General features: G+C 42.4%; 1 long non-coding RNA gene across 1 annotated transcript in view; it reads right to left on the reverse strand.

The window, feature by feature from the left end:
- The window catches only part of LOC144826350 (uncharacterized), a 613,456-nt gene extending 592,450 nt beyond the window's left edge, over positions 1-21,006 (reverse strand). The window contains exon 1 of the long non-coding RNA XR_013609801.1: positions 20,860-21,006. This is a non-coding gene — a long non-coding RNA (uncharacterized LOC144826350). The remainder of the gene's footprint in view (positions 1-20,859) is intronic.
- Positions 21,007-21,373: the final 367 nt, after the last annotated feature.

Here is a 21,373-nt window from a genome sequence, read left to right on the forward strand (position 1 = left end):
GAGTATTACCACAAACGTGAGCATAACACTCAAAAACATTTTTCCATTTAGAACATTTGGTGGGTGGATCACAGGTGATTTTCAAAAGAAACGAGGTGTTGTGACGTTTTGCATGGCCAATGTTGCAGATAACTAATAAACAATGAGAAAGTACATGTTTACAATAACCTAAACATCGTTCTTTATTTTTTAAATAAACACTCTCCTTAAGAAGATGCTCTCAGCTGTGTATAACAGTGTAATAATGAATTCATTTATAGCTATAAACACACCTGTTCAAACAAAACAAAAACAAATATATAACTCTCTTTTCTTTTATAAATAAACTGTGTGTGCCAGTGTGAAGAAAATATCAAAATAATCCAGCTGTGCGTGTCTCAGCATTGTTGAACAAACAATTGTAACTGACACACTCCTCTAAAAACAAGCTGTGTGTTTCAGCGCACTGTGAAGGTTAAAGTGAAAAGAAAAATAACAATAATCCAGCTGTGTGTGTCCGCGTTGTTGAACAAACAAATGTAACTGACACACTTTTTAAGCAAAGAGCTGTGTATGCCAGCGTAATAGAGAACATTTTTCATAAAGGTGTAACTAATTTTTCCAATATTCTTTCATTTAAGCAGATTTAAAATGGAATTTAAAGCTATGTGTGTCAGCGGTTTATTTATTTATTTATTTGACACACTTGCAAAATTTAAAGCTGTGCCTGTCATCGATTGTGTCATCAACTTTTCCAATATTTTCCTTTAAGTAGAAATAATATGAAATTTAAAGCTGCATGTGTTAGTGATTGTTTTCTCTTGACACGCTCTCACTATTGAGTAATATAAAGGCAATCAGTAACAGTAACCAAATATTGCGGCCGCAATTTAATTGAAATTTAAAATGCCAAGCTGACATAGCAGAGCTCGGCCACCCAACTGACCCTTGCTAGTCTCTCCAGTAGACTCCTTTAATATTCTACAAATGACCTAGAGTTTCTTAACAACTCTAGAAAGCACCCAACTGACCCTTACCAGTTTTTCCAGTAGACTCCTTTAACATTCTACACATGACCTAGAGTATTTTAACAATTCTAGAACCCACCCAACTGACCCTTTCCAGTTTCTCCAGTAGACACCTTCAACAATGTACTAATGACCTAGAGTATCTTAACAATTCTAGAACCCATGCAAGCATATACTACAACAGTGATAACATTGGTAGAAAGCACATTACAACACCACGTCTCATGGTTCTTGTATAAAACCAACAAAAATGCGTCAGAAAGTGTCATGTGCATAAACAGTAGGAAATATCAACATAGCACAATCAAGAAAGCTCAACAAGAGAGCAAGTCCTATTAGATACAGATTAATAATACCAGATGATAACAAATAGCAGCATTTCAAGGTAATAGATGATCATTACCTAACAATCCTGAATTCCTATACTTAAGAACGAGATGAATGTCATTTATAATGGCCAAACAGACAATTAAATATGGAAGAGACTGCAGATAATGCATAGCTGTGTTATAATCTCTAATATTAGCATCCTTCAAAAGTTGAAATAAAAGGTTTTTCTTAATAGAACAGTAACAATTACAAAACAACATAAAGTGTAAAGTAGATTTAACAGATACATTATCAATGTATCAGGGCCTGAATCATGGAATGTCTGACAAGATCAGGAAAAGTCATCAAATAGGGCAAGGCACTAAATCTCAACCTGGTTAACAAGACCCTCTAGTAGTTGTTACCAATCCATATGATGGTACAGTTCAATGGCGGGTCCGGAATTCAAAGGGCTGTACAGACACACCGTACTATTGTCTGATTCCGTGCAAACTCTAGTACACTAAGTCCACTTCCAAAAATAATCTTTAATTAGCTGGCCAGTAGCTGTAGAAAGAGCCTCAGGACAATTGTTAAAAACAGGGAAATCCAGAGTATTACTATTGTTATTAAAGGTTATCAGTTATGTAGATATATTTTTGTCTGGAAAATTGATGTTGAGATTGCCCGACAAAAATTTCAGCCCAAGATCATGTGAACTGACCTATGGTTTCATTTGCATGGTGTTCTCTAGGGAACTCACACCAGTGCTTTTGTTGCCCACTCCCTACTATCCCCTTGAGATATTTCAGACAAGGGGGGCACCGTAACAATAGAAAGGGACCCGTACAGGTGGAATACCACCTTGCCAGAACCGATAGTCTGCGGACACAGGACCCTGAATTGATTCTTGTTAGCATGTGTAGTATTTTGTTGTGCTCTGACAATACATTTCCTCCGTTTTCTGGACACAAATAGTAGGTTGGAGAGTGAATTATTGTTTCTGTATATCAAGTGCAGGAGTGTCCTTGACTTGGTTTGATGAACCAAAGTAGGATGGAACTGGGAAACCAGAGATCCGCGTTCTTCACTACCACTGTTGTAGCCCTCTAAACGGGGTCTGAAACAGTGTATCAGGAAAATTTTAATTTCTAATACGACAAGGACTTTCTATAGAAACAATAGTTATTTTGAGGTGACTTTTGCAATCAAGCCCCCTCCTCCCCTGGACCAGAGATCGCGAAGGACCTCACCGACTCTGGAGCTTGCAAACCAAACATCAACAAATGAAATTATTTTGTAGTCAGTTTTTCCTGTTGTACATGACCCTGAATTGTAGTCCAACCCCCACCAACATGAGATGGGAGTCCTTTACAGAGCCACAATGCCACGGTAGTGCCATACTAATGCAAGTTAAGAGGCACAGTGTTCCGTCTTTCCATTGATGGGTTTGAACCTTGACAGTGCACACAGATATAAATGTACAAAGGTTTATCTACTCAGGTTCCCAGCCTATAAATTGAGCGCGACCTTAACCTGTTAACCTGCCACACCATAGTGGCCACAATAGAAACAAGCAGATATATGAGAGAACTTGTCCAGCAGTCAATAATGTCATCAGTGCAGTGAAGCTTCCTACCTACCTCAAATTGGAGAAAGAAGCTTTTGATAAACATAATTGTTTATTACTCAACGCTAGTTACACCAGTTTTGTTCTTCATCATGCAATGAAAAGCAAGAGTTACTATGTTGGACCTGGGGGGTACCGGATCACATAGGGTAGCCTGGCACAAAGTAGGAAGGTCTTATCCAAAAGCATCAAGGTTAAGCTTGCGTCACACCATTCAGTAACACAGTGTTCATCCACTAGAAAATAAGGACACTACACCAGTCTTAGAAAAATACGGGCAGTTTTATAAAAGAGTCACTTTGATGTATTTCTTTCTGTTACTTAGCAGTCTTTAGTTACAGTCTAACACAGTCCATAAAATTGCTCTACCTTTGACTGTTACCATTTACACATTTACATTTAACCTTTTCCTTATACAGTTCTCACACCAATGGAAGGAGCCCCGCAATGTTTCCCGTATCTAGGCAGTGAAGATTATTCCGCTAAAGTTGGAGAACACAACAATATTCAAACCCCCTCTCTAATAAGGCAAGGCTATACATTACCCTTAGGGTCTCAATGTTACCATTGTAAACAAGAGAAATGCCAATACTGTGCACTAGTTTTCAATCAATACAAGGCCTTAATGAAATGTTTGAATTGTACAATTTGTAAATAATTCCCTTGAGCACATGTGTGCAACCTACATGCTTAACATTGACTTTTTATAGTCCCTCTTCCAGCACTATCATATTTGTTGGCATCGTAGCCCTATGAGAATTTCCTCCAGCTCCCCCAACCAGACGGAGTGTATAACTCTTTCAAGTATACTTCCATTTCTTTAGCCTCTCATAAACTGCGCGCCAAGCGGCGTCAAGTAGAGCATATGGAATGGCCTTTAAACTCTTGAAACTGATGTGACTTCGATATAGCTCAACTTCAGCAGCTAATGCACTAGCTTTCATAGTTCACAGTGAAGGAAACCACAATTCCCATGATCCTTGTGAACCAACCCGGAAACGGCGTCCACTGAAATGAGGCGAACCAGGAACTGTTCTGCATCGCGTAAACACACGATGGCGAATTAATCAGGAGGAGACGGACGTTCGTTTTCAAGTAAGCTAAGACTGCATGGCGTCGCTTCGTAGCGCGACCCCCAGGCGCTTTCAGTAAAGGGTAAGGTCATACTAGGTCAAGTTAAGGAGACCGAGCCGCATCCACATACTTTGGTGCAGACTGTTTGAAGTAAGCAAGGGCTGCACGGCGCAGCCTCGCAGCGCGACCTCACCGGCACTTGCAGCAAAAAGGGAAACGTAATACTAGGTCGAGATAGGTAGACCCAGGAGTATTCACAGACTGGGGTTCAGACTTTGCCTCAGAACGGCTCCCTGCACGAGCAGCTTAGTAACCAGACTGAACGTTCTCTTGAGGTACTGTTACCCCGTCCTTTGAGAGGCTTTCCTAACAGCCCTCCCTGTTTGTTTCCAACAGAACCAATTTCGGAAAACAACCCGAACTGACTGAACACCGTAAACTGGTGTTTTCACACTGAGGGTGCAAAGAGAAATTGACCTATAGCTGGATAGGATATCGCTACTTACCAGTGAGTATAAAAAACCCCTTTCTCAGCAAATTCGACGTAGTGTGAAGTCAAAGACCGTGTTTTAACTCATGGTGTTCAAAATATTCTGTTTTTGTAGCTGACTATAACCTCCATCATTTAAACTCCACTGAGAACCAGCGACAGGTAAGCTTATTGAGAGTATGTGGTGGCTGAATGAAAGTTGAGAGTCTCTCTTTGATTTTAATGTTTGACTGATAGAATCTTTTTCACTCATTGTGTCTTCCAGATTAATTGTGTTTGGTCCTGAAGAGAATCCTTTACATTCATTAAGGATTCGAAACGCGTCGACCGAGGCGGTAGTTGTGTGTGGTGCCAAGTTTTTGGCTCTAGATCAATTGATGTATTATTAAGAGCGATTAGAAATGATTGCGAAACAGTGTTTGGTCTTAATTACTGTGTTGATCTATGGAGCTCATTGATTGCATTATACCACTCCTATGATTGTAAATAGGATTAGGCTTTAGCTCCGCCATAAAATACAGCAATCTAACTATTGGCGAACACTTTGAAATAAATTGTAACACCAATTACCACCACGTACCAGAAATGTTTGATATATGTTCACTGTCCTGTGTACACGTGTCTTATGTCTATTTGTGTTGTTAGTATTGTGATAAACCACTTTCACATTTATTCCCTCTTGCCCCCCCAAAGAACTCTATCCCTCGTCCATGACTCATTATGATGATAGTTTGATGTTGTAAATATATGTACAGACATTTACATGTATAAATCTCTTCTTTGAAATACAAAAAACAAATTAAACTACAATCAAAAGCAAAATAAAAAATTTCTAATTTTCTACGAGTAACTTAGACTGAAAAAGTGGTCTTTTTTGAGGCAGCGACTAGGAGCGTCTCCTTCAATTGATTGAAAACTAGTGCACAGTATTGGCATTTCTCTTGTTTACTACGTAGTGGCGCAGCCTTACTGTGCTTACCGCCAAACCCGTTTAGTTTCGTGGGTCAATGTTACCATTGGCATGGAGTTACAGGTTCCAACAACAGTTTCATTATTAACACATTAATTCCATTGTTCAAGCAGCTGTTTACCTAAATAAAGACAGGCAGGTTATTTCTGTTATTTTGTTTACACTACATAGACGGCTCCTGACTCATATAATTATGTCAGTTTTCTACAGACTGCGCTGTCCCTAGTAAACCTCTACTGATCAGAGGAGAATATTTTAAGCCTAGCGTCACGCACTGATGTCGCACTGTTCCAGGCGCAGTCTATTCAGAGGAGCGATTTCCCAAGGCCTGCGGGCAACTTCCCTGTCCCTTCACGGGAAGCAACAGTTAATTATTCTCTGGCTGTTCCTCCAGGGAAGTAGTCACAACTCTCTCCTCAGGACGCCCCCTTAAGAACAGTCACGAATCCCACTCCTCCCACCACATCCTTACTGGATGGCACCAGAACTCAGTCCCGGCCTGCTCACCGCCTCCGATCTTGGTTCAGCAGTAGGGGGGGTGATTCCGGCTCCAGCGCGGCAACCTTAAGGCAGCTGACTGGGCCGAACTTGAGCGATGGTTCCTTCAGTGCTCCACTCTGTCAGCGTCGGTGGGGCGACTCCAACACGCAGGCGCAGGGGATTAGTGGATCCTTTTCCGACCCTGCTCAAACGCGGCAGATCTCGGATTACCGCTCCGCCCCCTCACAAAGAGTAGCTTCCGCCTCCTGGGCCTGCGCAGTACCGCGGCTGCCCAATTCTCCCTCAGGGATCAGCGTCTGCCTCACAAGCTTGTGCAGTATCGCGACTACCCCGGTCTGGGGAATTCACATTCCACCTCACCACAGCGCCGCCACGCCTCCTGGAATCACCGAGTCAATTTCCTCCGCCAAGCCTGAATTGCGAGGAAGCACTCCCGCGTTGGCGCTACTGACCCCAGGTGAGCAGAGGAAGGTGGTATCAGATCGGCTTTTCTATTCACTCTCCTTCCGTGGCCGTTCCCTCACAGTAACTAATAGGAGTTTACCCTCTGGACAACAGGAGCAGAACTACTACCCAGATCTGTCTCCTAAGATCGATCTCTTGGAACTGGGTGGTTCACCTGTCCAGGGTCAACAGGAACCCAACTTGGCAGGGTCAGGTCTGCAGAAAGGGGGGGGGAAGGTGGTGAAGCAGTAAGGAAGCAATCCCTCTGAATATCCTACCAACCCCCTCCTACCGCGACAGCCTGTACTCCAGCTGACTCTCTCACTGAATGACAAAATGGACGCCCCACAGTTGGCCTTTTATATCCCTAGCCTCAAGTGTCCAGAATAGGCCAGAAGGTTCTAGATTCCCTATATTAACCTATGGTCCATTTCCTGAAGTAACCGTTATGGCAGTTACTGGCCACCATTTTGGGTAACTAAGCTTTTCCTCAGAAAAGGAGGGATTCCTAGAACTATCAGGGACCATAGGGTCAGGGAGCACCTAACCCCCAGGTTAACACCTTAAAAATTCCAGTGGACAACAAAAATAGAGGGGATTGAGGGAAAAAGGGGACAGGAATAAATAAATAAATAGGAGGGACCACCCAAAGGGCTGACAGGTCTAACACCACTGCATATTTTAACTGGACAAAATGTGTACAAAAGATATAGTGCTAGGTGAGTACTGAAAGACCCTCGCACACAGATGCTGAAATCAAACATTTAAACCAAGTCCCACCTAACCAGCTTGCACTAGAATATGTTTCTATCATAGCTCTTAGTTGCCACCTGAATACCATATTAAATTCTGCAGCTTTTAGATATCTACAACCAGGCACTGCATTTTATATTTGGGTTGTAAAAGTGTGTACTGTATTTTTTATCATCTGTGCCAGATGTGTTCAGAATATTTAGAATTAAAACACACATAGTTTACCCCGCCATATATAGAGTGGCACAGTTTGCTAATTGGATTCTTCTATTCAACTCAAACGGCTGCAGGTGTGAGGCATGAATAACACATCTCCCTGTTTCCTTGCCTCTGTCACACGTTTGCAATCCAGCGAGAGACTCTTACAAGCCAAAACCAAATGTATCTTTCTCCGGCAACCTTCCAAGTTTCATTCAGGAAGACAAACAGGTTTTGCAAAATTGTTTTAGGGTTAATTGTTTCCCCTACTTTGCAAAAACTCTTTCCCTCTTTCTAATGTTTTAACTTTTTTGTAAGAGCGCTTCTTACTTAGGCTGTTGTCCCTTTTGCTGGCTTCATCCGCTGACATAGGAAGTGACATCACAAGGCTGTAGATCCACTGCAATAGGAATGATGTTGAAAAAAGTCATAAACACAACACAATAAAAATACCATTCAAACTAAGAAAAATAGACAAAAATGTTGAATCCAAATTTCACCAAAAAAAAAAAAAAAACATCGAATAAGGAGCACTGGATTTATGAATTTTCAAAGATTGAATTGAAAAATAGCAATGAAAAAGTAAAGCATCAATGGAAAAGCATGGTCGTGATAGACTGGGACCTAGTGATGATTTTAGATGAACAGCAATGGCTGCAATTCGGATACCCCAGCCAGGTTCGTTCCAGTTGGAGATTTTCCTTTGGGTCTTAGTCCTTAAAATGGAAGTAGAAATCCTTCAGCGATGCATAGTTCCAGGTTGTGTCCGTGAAGAATTCTGTGAGGTTTGATAGCCATTGGATGAGGTGCTGCTGAAGGCAGAGGTTTGAGGGGAAAAAGCTTTAAGCAACAATATTAAAATTTCTCATCCACAGTAGTCCTCTCTTTGGTCAAAAAGAATTGTGCGCATTCACTCAAAAGTTAGTCTTTTTTCAGAGCTCACAATCTTCCAGTGGAACAAGTTTGCAGACTGTATTCTGACAAGGAATTCCACAAGACTGGGTACCTTTTCGTCGAAGACCAGCTGAAATAAATTTGTTGGTGTGGAGAACTTCGAAGTGGTAGAAACCTGTTTCTTTAGCCTCGTAAAATCAAGCCTAAACTGGGTTGGCTTGTGTGGTTGGTCCTGCTACTCCGGAAGTCTGGAAATCCAAAACATTTCTGTGTCTCAGCTTTATAGAGGTGACAGTTAGACACAGCCATTTTTCGTAGGGCCGCAAGAACTGCATTTGGGAGGCAATACTTACTCCAGCAGATGTCACCAGCAGGGTCTTGTAAGCTCAGTTGCCAAGTGATAGTTTATGCAGGGAGAAGGTAACTTTCTAAAAGTAGATTAAACATTTATTAAACATCCAACTTCGCCAGTGAATTGGCCTTGTAACAATATTTCGAAAAACTCCAAGCATGACATTTCTAGCTGTTTCCTATCCACAGAGAACATTATTACATTTGATATTTTATGAACTGGAACAGCCATCCTTGATTCAGTGAAAATAGCTTTTGGGGCCCTTTCACTGTAAAGATTTGGTTGAGATTGATGATAAGGCAAAAAGAGGCATTTTCACACAGTAGGGTATAGCAAACAAAATGTTCACAGATTTTGTGGTACCATGTTTGGCAACTGAGCAGAGCATGGAGCAGAGGCAAGATCAGCCATAGAAAGTGCCAGAGAACCAACTAGAGAATTCTAATCTACAGGAAGTCTGAAGAAAGGCCCAGGGGACAGCTACATTTTGAATCAATAACAATCATCATGAAATAACTGCTGAAAATGTAAATATCCTTAGACAAAATTATTCTCTTGTGCTTGGTAAGCAGGTTTTAGCAAAATTACAAGAGGATCAGGAAGATCTCCAATAATGTTTAGAGAAATTAATTCTTCTGTTACTGACAGATTGTTTTGCAATCTCAATTAAAAAAGCCTTTAACTGAACTGTAGAAATGTTCTGATTTGCTAAAACATTTTCATAAGCACAGAGTGTGTAATCACATATTTTAATAAAAGGCGTCTAGAATTATCACAGCTTTGTCCACACATCTATCTTGATGGAATTGAGATTTGGCATCCGTGGGTTCTTGGAAGAAATCTCCAATCCTATGAAGTCAACTCATCCTAGTTGTACAGAGTCACCATCCTTCCAGAGATAGCAGAGAGTGACAGGGCAGTCTTGAAAAAGAACAAACAAAAAGGCTCTAAGCACATTTAATATGACTCAGTGGTGCAGAAAACTTCCAGACAGACATTCTGCCAAACAGTACCCTTTACTACAAAAAGAAGATGACCTCAGCATCCAAAAGGAGACCTCAGTGTCTAAAGACCGCTTTGCCCAACTTCCCAGTGTAGAAACTGTGAAATCTCGGGGGTAGAGCGCGCACTTTCAGACGTCTGCTCCGTGTAGGACAAACCCACCTGTAACCTTCCGCGACAGGCCACTAGTTTAGCAAAAAGCACAACAGGTAGAAAAAAGAGCTCTTCAGCCATATACTAGAAAAGACCCTTGTCCTAAATACCACCTCTGATGATCCTTGAGCCACTCAATTTATTTTTCCACATCACTGACTACCAATGTTTTGTTAAACATCCATGTATCAGTAAGACACCAAACATACTCTCCTCCCATCCATTTGTTACTAGCTAACTCTACGTCCTTCTCTTCCAATAATCTGGACTCGCAGGTGTATCTGCCTGTACATGATACTATCTCTAAAGCATAAGCACGACTTCATTTCTCAGGAATTGTCCTAAATAAGAACTGATGTTGTACAGCATATCTCATTTATGAACACCAAAGCCTCGCTCTTATGCCCCTGGTCTCTAAAGCATAAGTACGACTTCATTTCTCAGGAATTGTCCTAAATAAGAACTGATGTTGTACAGCATATCTCATTTATGAACACCAAAGCCTCGCTCTTATGCCCCTGGTCTCTAAAGCATAAGTACGACTTCATTTCTCAGGAATTGTCCTAAATAAGAACTGATGTTGTACAGCATATCTCATTTATGAACACCAAAGCCTCGCTCTTATGCCCCTGGTCTCTAATCTCATCACTGTTCACCGTCACTAGCACGTTCAGTGCACACTTGTGTGTTTTGGTTACCTTTGCATAAATTGGACTATAGTGCTGATACAACTACTAACAAAAAATAATTTACATTCTAATACAAAAAAGAAACAGCAAAACCAAACATACACACCATGTGTGTATAGGACACATCTCCCTCTAAGGAAGAAACAAAAGATTCCCACACAAATATCCCACAGAAAGTCCAATGCTTGGAATATTACACTGCAATAGTGTGCACCACCACCACTCCCTCTGTCTCTACAGAGTAGTCTTCATGACCAAAGTTATGTTTATCACAACTGTGGGTTGCACCACCAAACTCAAGTTCCAAAAAATGATTTGGTCCATCGAATGTTGTTACTATTACATTTCTTTGTTCTTCTTTTTTGATAAAAAAAATGCCAAGCAGCCAACGTGTTTCGTCCAACTTCAGTGGACTTCATCAGGACTCATTATTTGATAGGAATTTCAAGTTTTAAGCTCTGTTTTGAAATGCAAATGCGCTGTGTTCAAAATATGTGTAATCCTGCAGTCGGACTATACCCTCTTATATCCAAGGTAAATCGATAGTAAATGGCTCCTGTGCCATAGGAGTTTTCAATCTTGTGACGCCAGCAATCCACGTCTCAATCCATGCGACCCACGGATTAAGATGTGGATTGCTGACGTCCCAAGATTGCAAACTCCTATGGCACAGGAGCCATTTACTATCGATTTACCTTGGATATAAGAGGGTACAGTCCGACTGCAGGATTACAGATATTTTGAACTTCGCAGCACAATTGCATTTCAAAATAGAGCTAAAAACTTGAAATTGATACCAAACAATGAGCCTAGATGTATTCCACCGAAGCTGGACGAAATGCGTTGGCTGCTTGGCGTTTTTTATTGAAAAAGAAGAAGAAATTAATTTAATAGTAACAACATTGGATGGACCCAATCATTTTTTAGGTCTTGAGTTTGGTGGTGCAACCCACATTTGGGATAAAAATAATTTACATTCTATAAAACTCTCTTGTGGTCTCATTTCTTTTCTTGCCCTTTTCTGAGTGATTTATACTCTCCTTGCATCTGTCCCTCTTAATGATTACCATCCTAGCCAACATCACTGGGCTCCTAATCCACTCAGCTGACACCCTTCCCATTCACCAACTACACAGGGACCCACAGTTTGTGACACTAGTCTCCATAACCAGTCCCCTAAAGCACATCACACTCATAGTCATTCACAGAGCCAGAAACTCTTGACAGTAAAAAGTTCAATTCTGAACCACAGACCAACCCCCCTTTGTTCGACAGACTCCTACTAATAAAATATTCAATACATCGAAAAATTGAATAGATATAAAGAGGCAGCACAGGTTTAATAGATAAAACCAAAATAACCAATCTGAACCATTGCACAAAGCAGGGCAGTTTGCTATTCTTCTAGACACTGCAATCACAAACAGACTGGAAAATGTCGCAAACCCATCCTACACAGGCCAACTATGTTTAAAGCGAAAAACTCTGTAGCTGTAAGAATTTCCAAAACTAAGCCGAGGTATGTGATCCACTTACGGTTTACTTAACGCTCCTCGATAGGTGAGAACGTGTAATCGACCCGTCAAGCCACGGGGGGGCGGATTTACAAGCCCATTGCGTTGTTTTTACGCTGCAGTTGCGTCACTTTTTGTGACGCAGTAGCAGTGTAAAAATGCGGCCCATTTACAACGTGACACATCTAGGGAGATGCGTCACGTTGTAAAGCCCTGCATCACATTATACCTGCGTCAGGTATAATGTATGCTGGGTGGGCGTTCCAGCGCAATAAAGCCTCGTAGAAGTGACGCAGTGAAATCTACAAGATTTCACTGCGCCACTTCTAGGACGCCACTGTGCCAAATTCTTACACCTGCTTAAAGCAGGCGTAAGAGTGATGTAGCACAATGAGGAAAGACCTCCCCCAGCATTACTGGAGTTGTGTTGTGCTTGCGACACAACTCCAGCATGACTTTAGCGTCAACAGATGCGTTCAAATTTTTGACGCATTTATCAATCCTTGCGCCATGGTTCGACGTATTGTAAATACGGCGTATCAATAGTGGCACAAGGGTTTCTCAAAGTGACGCAGGGAAAGTGACACATCTTCACAGATGCGTCACTTTCTTGTAGATATGCCCCTGGGTCTCCAAAGCGATTGCAGCACTTACACCTTGTGCTCTGCGTCATCTTTAACTTGCTCATTAGATGCTGATATATTTCTTGCAATCTACCGGATGACACCCCTATGTGTTGGCAAACTTTAGGCAAGCTGCACTGAATGAAAGAGACTGCATAGAATGACAGAAGGTGACACCCTCTGAAATCTGAATAAGAAGGTCTGTGTATCCCCCAACGAAGTAGAGTTTTAGCCATAACTTTGCATGAAGTATCCGATTTGTATGAGATTATATGGTTGGCTGATGTAATATAGCGCGGGGACACACCGTTTTGAGTGTAACCAGGCGGTCTACAAATGGCTTTATTATTATTATTATTAATATATATTATAGAGCATGCATTGTACACTTGTACTGCGTGCAGACCACAGAGGTAGAGTATTAAACCCCCCACACACACCACACACATTCACACACACACACACCTTGTCCTTCACATACACAGAACACAGGTCACACACACACGCACATCTGCTCCTTCACACTTACAGAACTGAGGTCACACACACATCTGATTTTTGACATTTACAGAACACAGGTTACACACACATGTGCTTTTTCACATTAACAGAACACAGGTCACACACACACAGAACTGCTCCTTCACATTTACAGAACACAGGTCACACACACGTGCTTTTTCACATTTACAGAACACAGGTCACGCACATCTGCTCCTTCACACTTACAGAACTGTGGTCACACACACATCTGATTTTTGACATTTACAGAACATAGGTCACACACACATGTGCTTTTTCACATTAACAGAACACAGGTCACACACACACAACTGCTCCTTCACATTTACAGAACACAGGTCTCACACACACATGCTTTTTCACATTTACAGAACACAGGTCACACGCATCTGCTCCTTCACACTTACAGAACTGAGGTCACACACACATCTGATTTTTGACATTTACATAACACAGGTCACACACACATATGCTTTTTCACATTAACAGAACACAGGTCACACACACACACAACTGCTCCTTCACATTTACAGAACACAGGTCACACACACGTGATTTCTCACATTTACAGAACACAGGTCACACATACACACAACTGCTCCTTCACATTTACAGAACATAGGTCACACTCACACATATCTGCTTCTTCACATTTACAGAACACAGGTCACGCACATGCACTTTTTCACATTTACAGAACACCAGCCACATTACTCGGTTTATAACAGGGTGCACAGAAAGCATGTTTGTAATTCGTGAGCTCTGAAGACATCTGAGGCCCTCCCAGGATCTACCACCCAAGGTTCAGACCGTGCCTAGAATTCTGAGTTCTATACACACAGCGCTTGGCAGCCAGCTGTGCTGTGTGTTTACCTCTCTAGCACACGTCACAATGCCAAATAACAAAGCCTGTATACCGTTTAAGTGTTCTAATGCACTAAATATGGCTGTCACTTTTAGCTGTAGGACACGCTTGCTGCTAGTTGTGTGCATGTCAACGGTCATGCTATGCATTTAATACTGAGATCCAACAGGCATGGGCCACAGTGAGTCGTGCAGGTACACATGCATTCTAATGTGTTACTGTGAATCTGTCATATATTTGGATTCTCTGCACAGAGATTCAGGTTGACGCCTGGCGAGCATATGAGTTCAAAGAGACCCAGTATGATAGATTTACATGTATAAATGTGGTAACACCACTTTCTGCATGTTATTCCCCATTGCATGAGTCAGCTGTAGAGGCTACTTATATACTCCATGTAATTTAGTAATAGGGATTGACCAATAACTGCAGAATGGGTCATACCGGGTGCGATACTGCGGCGATTACTGTGGCTTCTGCACTGGGGGCTTAGGACTTCTAGTGAGGCTTTGGGGCAGAGGAATCCCCCTCTGCCACCACCCTTTTCTCAGCCGCCAGTTGCAAGGGTGGGTGCCAAGGTGGAGCATACCAACCCATAGACATTAGGACACCACCACTCCCGCACCCGCCCGCACCCACCTGACATGTCAGCATGGACGGGAGTCAGCGCTCGCGACCTGCCCAGGCAATGATGGTAAAAGTGAGACCCGCCAGCGGTTAGCTGGTGACAGCCACACTTCTTGGCACCCCTGGGATAAGGAAAGTTCCAGAGATCTTCTGCAGGCTGGGGGTAACGCCTGAAACCTCCCTACACCCCATAAGATCACTTTCCCTGTAAAACTGACTCTTGCAAAAGGGAAATCCCAGGAGTTCGAGAGGCAGAGAGGGAATCTCCAGGGTTCCTCTATTGCTGCAGCTGCTGCAACACCTTATAATGTCCATCTTGGGGCAGTAGCCTCCCTAAGCAAAGAGCTTAACTTATGAATACCATTTTCAAAGTAAGCTGTGGCCGACACGCAGGTCCGGACGGATGTTAACTGTAGTCAATGAATTAGAGAATGTACTGGATAAGATATGTTTGGATAATCGTGTTAATTTTGCTTTTATCTGGGGGGGAGATTTTAATATTTCCATGTGTCCACTCTCATTAACCAAGGCATGTGGGTTCAATGAGGACAGAGGCGAGGATTGTACTCATTTTCACCACAGTACTTATGGAGAATAGTTTAATTCAGTTATGATTAAACTTGATTTGGTAGCCCTGGAGAGTGCTAAAGACAGGGAGGGCCATTTTGTCCCAACCTTTACCGGCAGAAATGCCGCTATAGTTATTGATCACCTGTTGATCTCGGAGGATATTAGTCTTCATTGTGATACCCCGGTAATACTGGACTTATCTGTCAGTGATCATAACTGCATTACGTTGGCATTATTTATCTGGGGTTACAAGGACCAGACCGACCAAAATGTCGTTGATGATATTGTCCCTTATAGACTTAACGGCCACAGGAACAAATGGAAAGGGGACAATTCGGAAAAGCTCATGATTAAAATAGTGGCAGCTTGTATACCTGAGCTGCATAACTGTTTGGACGGGAATGCTGACCCCCTGCGCATTTTAACGTGTTTTAATAAGATTAATGACTTAATCAACAACATTCTGACCATTACCACGGTCAGTAGAAAGAGGGAGAAGATAGGGTGGTTTGACAATGCTTGTACCGAGTCCTTACGGAAGCTAAAAAAAGCCCTATCAAATAGCCCCAGGGATAAGCCAACAATTACAATCCTCAGGGCAGCATACAAAGAACAGTTGAAGCATAGGAAGCGTGACCTCCAGGAGGACGCCTGGGGCAAATTTACCATGGCTGTAGAATTATCCAATAGCAAGCTATTCTGGGATACAGTTAACTGTCCCTTTCTTAGGAGAGATGATGCCCCAGTTTTGACAGCTCAAGTTAGTAAGGAAAGCTGGGTCTCCCATTTTACTAGCATTTTCGACCCTGTGGATGTAATTAGTACGTCTATGCGGGTAGACGTTTGCTGGCCAATTGTCCCCCTTAATATTACAGTCGTAGAGGTAGAATATGCTATTAGGAGGGAAAGTTCCAGGGCCAGACGGGGTGCCGATCGACCTTTATAAAGCCGATACTCTACTCTGGGGCCCCCTCCTGACCAAAGTTTTTAATGCGGCAGTAATGGAAAGCACACCATCAACTTGGGGTGAGTCTATAATTATCCCCATATTTAAAAAGGGAAATAGTTCCGAAGCAAAAAACGATCGACCTATTTCCATTTTAAACTCATCACTGAAAACCATGAGTAGGGTTCCGAAAGGGCCTTGGGACCATCGAACAGTGCATTAACCTGGACCTCATAATGGGGAAATACAAGCGCGCAAAGCAGGGTTCGCTCTTTCTCTGCTTTGCAGATCTGAGTAGGGAGTTTGATTTAGTCGATCATGCCCTATTATGGCCAATTTTACTAGATCTAGGTGCCCCTGTGGCAATTATCTATTTTTTGGACAGACTCTATACTAAATTATCTGCTCGTATACGTTATGGTCAAGCAGGAGAATGTACCGATAAAATCAAGGTTAATTTAGGCATAAGGCAAGGTTGTGTCCTTGCGCCTATCCTTTTTTCCCTTTTTATCAATGCTATTGATGCAGAGCTTAAATTGGTCAATTCTGACGCACCCGCAAGCCGATGGTCAAGATATCCCTGCGCTGCTTTACGCAGACGATGCAGTTCTTTTATCAAGAACCCCCCTCGGCTTGCAGAGATTAATGAATAGATTTTCAGAATTCATTAAGGGAAGGAAACTAAAGATCAATAACACCAAAACTTTCATTATGTCATGTGGTCAAAAAATGAGGAAAATTAGATCGTTCTATATTGAGGACCAAAAAATACAAATAGTAGATACATTTTGTTATCTAGGCATAATTTTCATCAGTAATGGCATGTGGTCACAAGAGATAAACAATGTCAGAGCAAAGATGGCCAAAAGTGAATTTGGAGTATTCAAATTTGCTACTAAGCTCGGGGACCGTCGCATCTATGATATGTTGCATATATACCGTCATAGATGCGTCCCAATTGCACTCTATGGATCTGGTGTTTGGGGTCATTGTCGCCACGGGGACTTACAAATCGAGGTAAATAGTTTTTTTTTTAAACTTCTTTGCCTACCTATGTCAGCCTCTACTAAGGTATTACACCGCGAAGTAGGGATGGAATATCTGACAGATTTAATCGGGTTAAGACCTCTGATGGTATGGAGATCAATATGGCTGAAGGAAGAAACCGGTTTTACCAGAAGTATCATCAGTGACTGCCTTCGCCTGGACAAATGTTCATTGATCCCCTGGCTTAATTATGTGGTGACAACTTTTAGGGACATATTTAATGTGAACATCCAAGATAATGCGGATAGGGCATCTGACATTCCCAAGAAAGAGATCAAACGTATCTACCTGGGGAAAAAAGCCCAAGCAAGTAGAGACACTAATAGGCAGTCACCAATCTCCCAGTTTTACTACTCCAATGTGGTCAGTACTGGCTTCCAAAAATATCTAACTGTGGTCACAAGATCATCTCACCGGTTTGTCCTTACTAGACTAAGACTAGGTATTGTACATTATTTGGTGGCATTCCCTTGTATAAATAAATACCCCTCTGCACCATGTCCTTGTGATGGGGTAATGAAACAGAGATCTATACACTTTTTGCTCATTTGTGACTTATATCTGTATTATCGCATTGCTTATCTTAAACCGCTATTTCTAAAAAATTCTGTATCAACTATAAAATCTGCAATGAGTTTGCCACTCTCGTTAGAAGAGCCTGACATATACTTTTTTACAGCTACTTATATCTTGAAATCAATGGCTGCTAGGTAAAACATGGTCTATTAAAATTTATTGTTGTTTGCTGTTATATTAACTGTACGCTGGAACGCTTTTCCAAAAAAAGACCTTAACTTGCTCTTCTTTCTTCCTTTTTAAAAATTGTGCTACATTAGAATAAACCTTTTTATGGATTGCTTATGTTATATTTTGCTATGTGCTTTTATGATTGTTTTTTATAATAATCGAATAAAGATCTTGAAAAAAACATGATAAATGTGTTTATATCAACAAAGCAGGTGAACTTGTTACACAAAATTAAAGCCAATAGCAATGATATATTAACATTTCCTTGCTTTGTAATATTTGCAGCTTCTTAATGCCATTTTTTTATTTGCTGTTGTTTGGCACACACCTTTATATTCTCGAGTCTGCACTCACACAGAAAGAAACAAGCAGCCATGCACACACAAAGCATTCCTTTAATATACCTCCAGAGCGTGTCGATTCTCTCTCTCTTTATCTCGCTTTTCTCTCTCACAAAATCCAGCAGACACAAGGAGACACTGGCACAAAAGACTCAGGCTGGAGTAACGCCATTTTAAACTCCTTACCTCCCATGGCTTTCTTAATTGCCGCTGTGAGCAGACTAACTCGCTTCCTATGTTTGTACAAATGCACACAATAGTGTCAGAGTGAATGACAGCACAGGGCCTGCATGGACCCTGCTCTGTCAAGCACAAGCGTGATGGTGAACACCTGGACATTATGCAAATGAGCCCACGTTGAATAGTAGTTCCACTATGACAGCCTCGTGCTCACCAGCGCTAGCAGCCAATGAGCCTACCTTTCATGAGTACCGGTACTCTCCTCGGCAGCAAAGCAATGCTGGTACTCAGAATTATAAAAATAAGAAGTGCTGGTACGCAACACCTGCCCATTTAAAGCACTGGCTATGAGCCAGGAGTATGTTGATTTGACTTTTCTTGTAATTGCAATTAGTAGATTTATATAGCGCGGCTTGTCACCAGTGAGGGTATCCAGACGCTGTCCATGTGCACGGGGAAAATCGGAATCACAGGATGTTGATCCGACGTCGAGACTTGAACCCTGCGTCAGAGTCAGCCACTCTGGCTGCTGCGCCACACCTTCTCCCGTTTTCTGTGCCACCATGCCGAGCATGAGGATTCTTGAACTGCACTGTGGATGCCAACCACCTCTCTGCCATTCTCCTGCCATGGAGCTTTGACACCAGATCTTCATGTCCCAGATCTTCTGTCCTTTCGCTATGAGGACTTCGATGGAGTCTTTTTCCAGCCCCATCAGACCTGCGCATCTCCCGTCCAGTCAGAGGCATGGGTAGCAGCAGGTTGGCACAGGTGGATCTTGTACTGGCCCAGTTGGTGCAAACTTCTGATATGTTAGCTGGAGCCATAGGGCAGTGCCAGGACCAAGCCATCGAGGGAGAGAAATCATCGCCTGCTAGGGCCACTATTTTTATCTCTACCTGCAACAAACTTCCACCCCAGGACTTTCAGATAAACTTTGCAGACTGGGTGCAAAAAACATGAGGGCATATCAACAAGGGTCTTATCTCGCTAAAACTATTGCTCAATTTACAAGTGGGTGCTAACACGCATTAGCGCATGTTAGCACCCGTTTTCCCGATTCATCACTTTGCACCTCTAATGAGATGCAAAGTGGGCGTCACTGGGCAGTACTGAATGTAAATTACCGCTGATGTGCATATCGCGATATTTACAAGGAGGCCCACCCATTTTAGCAGATGTTAGTTTTTGGCGAAAACCGCAGTTTTCTCTAAAAACTAACGTCTGCTAAACTGCTTACTTATGTATACTTAACATTGGGGGTGGATTATGCTGATACAACCACACGGTTGTATCAGCAAGGTTATCGCCGTTTACCATGGAACATCGCTGGAAAACCAGCGATGTTCCATGGAAAACACCGCTATCGCTGGAATAATTATCGCCATTGCGCTATGCGTTGTTAATACAGCACTAGCATGACGATAATTTTTAGCGATTACTGGCAAAAAAGGGCGGCCAGCGATAATTATCGTTGCCGCTTTATAATATGCCCCATGGAGCTTTCTTGGCACAGTCCATAGCCTTTGCTGCACCCACCGCCGCAGCCATTGCGATGGCGGGATCTATGGAAGGCCTGAGGGGAGCAGAAGCCATAACGTCCACTGCCCTACAGGCTTGCAGGCTGCCAACAAGTGCCAGGCCTATTTTAAACTGCTTCTCTCGTTCTGAATTATTTATGAATGAGTTGTTTATCTTTTATTTTAGATTGTATATTTTTCCTGTTGTATATCCTTATTTTTTTACATTTATGTAATTTTGTGTATTTATCTTATTTTTGTTCAGGCCCTCATCTTTGGAGCACGCGGTTGCTGTCTTCAAATAAAACTGCAACCTCAGGTCCCCAATATCCAGGTGAACGTCTTAACAATAGACCCATCCTCGGCAACAAAACTGGGTCCACCTGAGTTCTTGGTTTAGTCAGACCCATTCACAGTTCTCAAGCTCTGCGTCACGTGGATGGAATTGTCACGGACCCCGAGCAATGTGTGGGATTGTGGCAAAGCATTTGGCCTTTAGCGGTTGAAATTAAGAGTACATAGAAAAAAGTGAAAATATAAGTGTTCAAAAAAAGAAAAAAAGAAAAGTAAAAAGCTATTGAGCAGACGAGGGCATCATGTTTGGGGAAAGCAGACAACGGATAGGCGGATGTAGCATGCGTTCCAAAGGAAATAAATCGACTGCGCCTAAACCGGATCGATATATCTCAGTGATTTACGAAAAAAAACATCCCAGCAGGTACCTTGACCTGCAGAGGTCGGCCTCTGGACGTCTCAGATCACTTCCACCCGCTGTAATATATGAAGCAGGATTTCCTCAGACTGAAGCTCGGCTATAAAATTTGGGAGCAGCCTTGACAAGATAAGGATGCTTACAAAATCGTTAGCCTGTAATAAAGCACAAAGTCTTACCTTTCTGTGGCGCCTTCATTCCTCTCCCTGACAAGCAATTACAGGGGCTGTTCTGTAATGCGGGGCTCTCTGCTCTCAAGGTAGGCGCCCAGGCCCAGGCAGAGATAACGCAGTCACAGCCTCCTGGGCAGATGACAGCCTCTGATCCCCCTGGAAAGAAAGAACAACAAAAAACAGACGTCATGCACTTTTATTCTCTGCAGTTGACCCAGTCCTTGGGGGGACTGATATCTGGTTTCAAGGCGCTATCTGATTGCCAATGCCTTTCTGGCATATCTTGTTCGCTTCTTTGCCCTGGTTGCATTGTGAATTTACCTGGAGGAAATCTTATAGGCCGGGACCAAGCACAAACTGCACCCAACCTGGGCTTTGAAATGGGGGACGTCCTGAACTTTTACAACGAAGTACCGTTAAGAGGCAAGTTTAACAACGAAACTCATTACAACGACTTTCGCTGGAGGGCGCTCTATGATAGGTAATAGTTTAATTTACTATCCAACACCTTCCCTACTAT

This window comes from Lissotriton helveticus, chromosome 3_2, assembly GCF_964261635.1.
Source record: "Lissotriton helveticus chromosome 3_2, aLisHel1.1, whole genome shotgun sequence".
In the NCBI taxonomy this organism is placed as follows: Eukaryota; Metazoa; Chordata; class Amphibia; order Caudata; family Salamandridae; genus Lissotriton; species Lissotriton helveticus.